The 6,761-nt window shown below is 39.8% G+C and overlaps 1 protein-coding gene across 1 annotated transcript in view; it reads right to left on the bottom strand.

Annotated features, from left to right (window-relative positions):
- brinp1 (bone morphogenetic protein/retinoic acid inducible neural-specific 1) overlaps positions 1-6,761 on the bottom strand; it is an 88,386-nt gene that overhangs the window by 54,628 nt on the left and 26,997 nt on the right. The window lies entirely within an intron of this gene.

Here is a 6,761-nt window from a genome sequence, read left to right as displayed (position 1 = left end):
CGTATGGCAACATGAAAGTCCTGAATAGGGTTAAACATGCCTAAAAGATGCCCAGTGGAGTTTTTTTAGTTTCGTTTATATTCAATGTTACTCATCAGAATACACAGCAGGAATCGACCGATATGTTTGTTGCCTCTTTATGGGCGATACCGACGCCAGTTATTGGCAATAACCAATATTTCTAATCAATATACAATAAATGTAACAGCGTGTGACATCAGAGGACCTGTCGTTCATAACTAAGCTTCTTCATTAATAAGGGTGACGACAACTGAATATGTAAACCAGAAATGGGAGTGATTAAATTAGGACGCTCTCCTCTTTTCATGTGGGATCAACTGTTTGTCTCCTGCAGTCACGTCTGCTAGTCTTCTCTATTTTCTTAATTTTCCACTGTTCTATCACTTTTTATTGCCCCCTAAAGTCCATATCTTAGCATTATTAGCAACACTTTTCCAGACTCTGTTTAGGGGAATTTGTGGTTGCTTCCTAACTTAGCCGCTAGCTGTTAGCATAGCCTTAGCCATCGTGAGAGGAGCTAATTTGTTGATTGCTAACTTGTGTTTCTTGCTCAGTTTTTGCAATCTCTGCTTAAGAGACGCCTGAGATCACAAAATGAGACAGGCAGAGAAAGGAGGCTGCGTCAGTTGTAATTTTACAAGAACAAAGTCGCAATATTACGAGAATAAAGTTGTAACATTTAAGCCAGTTGTTTTTGAAGAGGAAAGTTGCTAAAATGAGGGCCGTGGAGCATTTCACAAAGTTGTACTTCAGCATCGGCTTCACAAACCAGGAGATATTTCATCTTTACTTTATTCTAGTAAAATTATGACTTTATTATCGAAATCTGTGTGAAAATATTTTTCTTAATGTGGCCCTAGTACTCCATCGTAGCTTCACATAGTACATTTAAATTATCAATACCAATACCGATACTCGCAAAAACGCCAAATATCGGCCACGATAATCCAATACACTGTGTGCGGCCTAACATTCATGTTGCATGAATGCATTTTTTTTTTTGTCCTCATAAAATATCTGCAAAGCTTTACTATTTTCATTTCTGTTTTGTTTCCACTGTCTCTGCCGTCTTCTACTTCACTGTGTTCACACTGATACGTTTCTCTGCTTGTTGCAAATCAAACCNTGACTTCACTGCACCGTAAAAGCAAAAGTGTGGTCCTTTCAGTTCAGCATCAAGCCAATGGCCCAAAACCAAAGAATCCACATGAAAGATTGCAGTACTTGTCCTAAAACGTACAAGGAGCTATTGTTTGTTTTTGGAAGGATATCTCTCTCCAGTCCTTCACTAGCTCCCTAACTCTAACCAATGACAGGGACAGGGGTCCAGAACCACGTTGAGGTTAATTGGTGATTCTAAATTGTCTGTAGGTGTGAATGTGAGTGTGCTTGGTTGTCTGTCTCTAAGAGTAGCCCTGTGATAGACTGGTGACCAGTCCAGGGTGTCTCCTGCCTTCACCCTAAGTCAGCTGGGATAGACTCCAGCCCCCCATGACCCTCGTGAGGATTAAGTGGTGTATAGATGATGGATGGATGGATGTTCTTTCTTGGGGTCCAATGGACCCCAAAAGACCTTCTACATATGGCAACATGAAAGTCCTGAATAGGGTTAAACATACCTAGAAGATGCCCAGTGAAGTTTTCTTTGTTTTGTCTACATTCAACGTTACTCATCAGAAAACACAGCAGGAATCGACCAATATGTTTGTTGCCTTTTTTTAGGGCCGATACCGACACCAGTTATTGGCAATAACCAATATTTTGAACCAATATACAATAAATGTAACAGCATGTGATATCAGAGGACCTGTCGTTCATTACTAGGCTTCTTTATTAATAAGGGCGACTACAACTGAATACGTAAACCAGAAATGGAAGTGATTAAATTAAGATGCTCTCCTCTTTTCATGTGGGATCAACTGTTTGTCTCCTGCAGTCACGTCTGCTAGTCTTCTCTATTTTCTTCATTTTCCACTGTTCTATCACTTTTTATTGCCCCCTAAAGTCCATATCTTATTGTTAGCAACAGTTTTCCAGACTCTTTAGGGGAATTTGTGGCTGTGGCTTAGCCACTAGCTGTTAGCGTAGCCTTAGCCGTTGTGAGAGTAGCTAATTTCTTGATCGGTAACTTGTGTTTCTTGCTCAGTTTTTGCAATTTCTGCTGAAGAGACACGTCTGAGATCACAACATGAGACAGACAGAGAGAGGAGGCTGCGTCAGTTGTAATTTTACAAGAATAAAGTCGTAACAGTTAAATCAGAAGAAAGTTGCTAAAATGAGGCCGTGGACCATTTCGCAAAGTTGTAATTCAGCATCGGCTTCACAAACTAGGAGATACTTCATGTTTACTTTACTCTCGTCAAATTCTGACTTTTTTTCTCGTAATATTACGACTTTATTCAAAGTCTGTGGAAAAATATTTTTCTTAATGTGGCCCTGGTACTCCATCGTAGCTTCACATAGCTCATTTAAATTATCAGTACCAATACCGATAATCGCAAAAATGCCAAATATCGGCCACGATAATCAGCCTATCCCCAATACACTATGTGCAGCCTAACATTCATGTTGCATGAATGCATTTTTTGTCCTCATAAAGTATCTGCAAAGCTTTACTATTTTCATTTCTGTTTTGTTTCCACTGTCTCTGCCGTCTTCTACTTCACTGTGTTCACACTGATACGTTTCTCTGCTTGTTGCAAATCAAACCACTGACCCATGAACATTATTCCGTAGCGCTGCTTGTGGTCAAAAACTTCAGGGTTTCTTTCAATTTCAGTGTGCCAGATTGAAAATAAAAAATGACTCGCATAAGATTTTGTCGAAAGTCGTTTTGTCATTTATGTTCAAGGACTTCAACAAAAACACGTCTTAGCCTCATCGATCTAAGTGAAGTATTGAAATAGAAAATAAAATACAACAAAATAAATGACAGAAAGGTGGGAAAAAGGCACATTTTATATTTATTTCAGTCTTAAGAGTTAAAGCGTGGTGAGGTAGCTGGAGTAGATGAGCACAATGCACCAATAGCAGACCCTTAAGAAAGACGGTAAATGGAACAAACAAAGAATGAATGAATGGTGCATGCTTTGTGACATAACAACGGGAACACATTACAACCATTTCTTTCTTCTTTTTTTTCACTTCAGACGAGGGGACCTCTAATGGGGATCTTCACACTTGACCACTCGACTTGAAGTCGCCCGTGAAAGGGAGAATTCATTCCTTTCCTCTCGAGTGTATAATGACTCATGAGATCACAAAGTGTAGGTGGCTAAAGAGAGAATTAGCCTCTTCTTCTTACTTTATCACTAGTCTTGCATGCACTTTTTTTTTTTTTTTTTTATTGGTTCATATAACTGTGTTCTTTAATGGCCAATTCCAAGATTGAGATAAGAGTGTAGTGACCCATAACTGGGAAGAAAAAGGCCTCAAGGTTAAAGAAGAGGAGGCGATAACTCTGAGACACAGGAGCCAGGGTTTAAATGTAAAGAGAGGGAGGAAGCGCATAAGGCGGTAGAATAAGGAGGATGCTGCGGTTGAAAGTGATACTGTGATTATTTCTGTGACTCCTCTTTTTTTTTTTTTCCAACTATTGCCCGGCTTTCACCATCTGGTGCATCTAGGACGTTGGCATCCTTCCTAAAAACACTTAATTACGTTTTATGATGTTTCAGCCCAATATTGTATTTCCAAATTCCAAAAAAAAAAAGAACGGTCTTCAACTTACAGAGCGGTTTATACACTTCTAACCCTTCACACCTGATATTCCTGTGCTCTCTCTAAGCTAAATTATTAAAGCATCAATGCAGTGCAATATTTTGAAATGAAAGAATTTCGCTTGTAGGTTCCTTTTTTTTTGCTGCTAAATTCTTAAACACCAGCCTCTGTAGTTGAAATATCAGCCTTAACATGCCAACATTGTTTAAATTTGTTGCGTAATTACTCGACAAAAAAGAGCCGGTTCTATTTTAAGCCTTCAAATGATCCCCGGCAGACGTTATTTAACGTACTTCTGCAACCCTACTACTTAGCAAAGCAGTACTCTTTGACAGACTGGTAATGCAAGTACCTCAATTAAACCAACTTTAACAAGTGTGCAGTTCCGAGGCCCAAGTGTGTCACACAGTGTGAAATTACAGGGAGAGAAAAAAAAAAGAACACGACAAAAGTATCGCGAATATTTCTCAAAGGCATTTGATTGTGAGATTACAAAAAAAAAAAAAACGTTTTTACACAACTGGAGCAACTAACTTGGCAATGTTTCATGCATACAATTATATAATATGGGGTTTGAGTAACAGAGCGGATTATCTTACTAATTATATCTTTAAAATGCAATTGGCAAAGTAATCACAGTTAGCTGCCTTCATGCATCCCTCAGAGCTGGAGATAAGATTAGAGATACGAGGGAGAAGCCATTTATATTTAGACTTGGACAGCAGGGGTTGCTTAACTTTTTTTTATTTATTTTGGAACACACGTCCAAAAAAACACTGAAAGCATCCATTAGAGGAGGAGTGGTGGTGGTTTGTTTGAATTAATTAGTGATTTGATAAAGGCAAAAAAAAAACAACCTCGATAACAGTGAGATGCATTTCTGTACATGCCGGTTGTTAACGGGAGCTCTAACAAACCGCTACAAGGCGAATTGTAAAGATGTGTTGTTAGAACCTTGTGCATTCAGGCAGCGGATCCAGAATATGAATTTATTTCTCACTTGGCCAACCTTTCCATTGTGTGGAGGGGAAAAAAAAAAAAAAAAAAAGCTCATTGTGTAGATGTGAAAAGCAAAACTTCCATTCAGATGATGTTCTTGACATTTTAAGGTGAGGTTGCTCAAGGAAGCAGACAAAGCTGTGTGAAAAGTTGTGGCTTCGGGTCATCACACGTTGTGACAAGTGAAGCCTCGTGTTGGCTGTTTTTCAACTGTAAAGCTAGTGGAATGTGTTGCTCATGGGAGCGTGTCCGTGTTGGAATTTGACTGCCGGTGTAAGGAGTTACATGTGGATGGACTTAATATGCAACATCTGACCAGTAGTATTAGTAGTTTATCAAGCATTGGCAGCATACCACAGGACCTGGATGTTTGTGTGAAAGATTTATTTTGCTTCTATATTTTGATGTATACTTTTTACCCAACAACAATTCATTTTCCACTTACAGTCGTTACAGTACAGTGGTGACTCGATAATCCGACACTAAATGTAAAACCTTCTTTTATGTCGGATTGTCAAGACGGAGGTCGAGATACAAGGAGGGCTTGATGCTTGAAGGCTCATTTGTTGTTAATATTCATTGTTTATAGTTGTTATAATAACTAGTAGGGCTGGTCCCAATAGCACTTTCTGGTCTCTGGATACTCAGGCCCAATTCATCCAAATGTTCGGCGCGGTCGGGGGGCACTTCCATCCCGGGGGAGCGCTCCAAAGGAGTGGAAGTGGCCGGAACACACAGGCAGTACTTGGCTGCTGATGCCAGTTTAGGATAGCAGTCATACTTCCGTTCCATCTGTGGCAGCGAAGGCAACACCACTCCCCCGCCGCCGCCATCCGTGTTTACTTCCGTAAACACTGAGCACTCTGACTGCGTGTGACGTCGTCGTGTCCTCTTCTGCACGTGCAGGACACTTTTGGGTTCACACAGCAGATCACAAACAAGTCGTATTTAATTGGAAATGTGAACGAAATTGCAAAAAAATCGGATTTCACAAAAAATCCGAATTGAGCATTAAGTCCTGCAGTCTGAATGTAGTCAATCTGTTGGATTGTTTAGTCAGATAATACGCTGTTATCCTTATTTGTGACATAAAATGTCATGTTGGAGTCTGAATCCAAGGCTGTCGAGATGTTAAGGCTGTTTTTAATGGTTCCCGTTCGTTTTTCCTAAAAACCTGTCGGATAGGAAGGTTTTCAGATTGTTAAGGGTCGGATTATCGAGTCACCGCTGTATTGATATTCATGGTTTTAGATGCAGGGTAGTAATTTGTCATATAAGAAAATGATTCACTGAAAGCCAGCATTCTCTATATTTACTTTCTTTGCCTCTGAAATTAAACACAAAGTCAAATTATCTGTATGACGTTCCAGTCTGTTTCACCTTTAAGCGAACACTTTCAGCTGGAATAAGATGTGCTGACTGTGGCTATCACCATCCTGATGGAAAGTCCACTGAAACCACACGAGATGGACGATGGCTGCAGAATTGAGTGGCCCTTTTTCTCCCTCCTCTTCGGTCAGGGGAGAGTTGATGCTCTTTTCATTGTGGACACTTTAAGATTACACTATTCTTGATTTGGTAGGAAGTCATTTGGCTTGTGAACATTTCTTCCGTCTGCTCTTCCCTCCTGCCCTGCCTTCTTCTTCTTCTTCTTCATGTCCCTGCAGTTTAGTTTAGTTTTTTTTTCTTCAACACCCTGGAGAACAACTTGGCCCCAAACTGCTCCACTAAGCTGACTTGACATTGTTGCGAGGCGGCGAATGAATAATCCAGGACGGCGTGCTGTTGCGTTTTCACAGTGTAATTGCACGGGGTCAGTGAATTGTGATATCATCTGTTCAAATGAATGGAAAAAAAATATTAATTTGTTCACTTTTTAAAAGGGATCTGCCTTTGTCTTTTAGTGTGTTTTATCTGGGACTGATAATCCTGAGCCACTTATTTTAATAATATTAGGCTTTAATTAATACATTTCACACTGCACATGCATATCCAGAGTTAGCAGTTTTCCACCCAATATA

The sequence above is a fragment of the Stegastes partitus genome, unplaced genomic scaffold, assembly GCF_000690725.1.
Source record: "Stegastes partitus isolate 25-593 unplaced genomic scaffold, Stegastes_partitus-1.0.2 Scaffold148, whole genome shotgun sequence".
NCBI classification, from domain to species: domain Eukaryota; kingdom Metazoa; phylum Chordata; class Actinopteri; family Pomacentridae; genus Stegastes; species Stegastes partitus.
This window is presented reverse-complemented; position numbering and strand designations above follow the sequence as displayed.